General features: G+C 44.9%; 1 non-coding gene across 1 annotated transcript; it reads left to right on the top strand.

The window, feature by feature from the left end:
- The first annotated feature begins 964 nt into the window (after window positions 1–964).
- On the top strand, window positions 965–1,018 carry LOC139366619 (U7 small nuclear RNA). Its single transcript, XR_011626787.1, has one exon. It is a non-coding gene; the product is annotated as a U7 small nuclear RNA (small nuclear RNA).
- The last annotated feature ends 304 nt before the right edge of the window (window positions 1,019–1,322 follow it).

Below are 1,322 nucleotides of genomic sequence, written 5' to 3'. Positions count from 1 at the left end.
GTAAAGACCCAGCTGGTAAAGACCAGAGTAGGTGGTCGGGCTGGTAAAGACCAGAGTGGAGGTAGTCAGGCTGGTAAAGACCAGAGTGGAGGTGGTCAGGCTGGTAAAGACCAGAGTGGAGGTAGTCAAGCTCGTAAAGACCAGAGTGGAGGTGGTCAGGCTGGTAAAGACCAGAGTGGAGGTGGTCAGGCTGCTAAAGCCCAGAGGGGATGTGGTCAGGCTGGTAAAGACCAGAGTGGAGTAGGTCAGGCTGGTAAAGACCAGAGTGGAGGTGGTCAGGCTGGTAAAGACCAGAGTGGAGGTGGTCAGGCTGCTAAAGCCCAGAGGGGATGTGGTCAGGCTACTAAAGCCCAGAGTGGAGGTGGTCAAGCTGGTAAAGACCAGAGTGGAGGTAGTCAGGCTGGTAAAGACCAGAGTGGAGGTGGTCAGGCTGGTAAAGACCAGAGTGGAGGTGGTCAGGCTGGTAAAGACCAGAGTGGAGGTAGTCAGGCTGCTAAAGCCCAGAGGGGATGTGGTCAGGCTGGTAAAGCCCAGAGGGGATGTGGTCAGGCTGGTAAAGCCCAGAGGGGATGTGGTCAGGCTGGTAAAGCCTAGAGGGGATGTGGTCAGGCTGGTAAAGACCAGAGTGGAACAGTCCAGGTACTATAGAGTGTATCTCAAATGGCAGCCTATATTCCTTTAGCAGTGCACTATTTTTGACCAGGGCCCATAGAGATCTTTGCACTATAAAATGAATAGGGTGCCATTTGGGACGCATCCTAAGTAATTAACCTGGGCCTCAGACTCCCCATCAATTACAGCTAAAATCTGTTCATTGGGAGCCACTGAAGCTGAGCACTCTCTACTTGACTGTTATTTTAGCAGGTGACTCACCCCACATGAAATCATATTACAATGTACTAAAGTCTAGTACATTACTGTAGAATACTGTAAGTGATGAGATATCTGTTCCTACAGGTCATGAAAAAATTGCTCTTTTAGTATTTCTCCAGTAGGTTTACTGAAGGAGAAAGCCTCCACTTCTATGTCAAAGATAATAAAATAAAAACAATAAGGTAAATACTACAGTTCTCTCTGCAAATACACTACAGTAAATGCTACAGTATACTACAATCCTAAAAATAATACATGAATTATTATAGTATATACTACAGTTTTATTTTACTACTGTATTTATACTGTAGTTAACTGTAAATACTACAGTATTCACTGTAGTGTTTTTGCTGACTTTAGTCTGCAAAAACATTACAGTGTATATTCTACAGTAAAGTCTGCAAAAACCCTACAGTGAATACTATAGTATTTATACCGTAGTACACTAT

This window comes from Oncorhynchus clarkii, chromosome 14 (genome assembly GCF_045791955.1).
Source record: "Oncorhynchus clarkii lewisi isolate Uvic-CL-2024 chromosome 14, UVic_Ocla_1.0, whole genome shotgun sequence".
Taxonomy (NCBI): Eukaryota; Metazoa; Chordata; class Actinopteri; order Salmoniformes; family Salmonidae; genus Oncorhynchus; species Oncorhynchus clarkii.
This window is presented reverse-complemented; position numbering and strand designations above follow the sequence as displayed.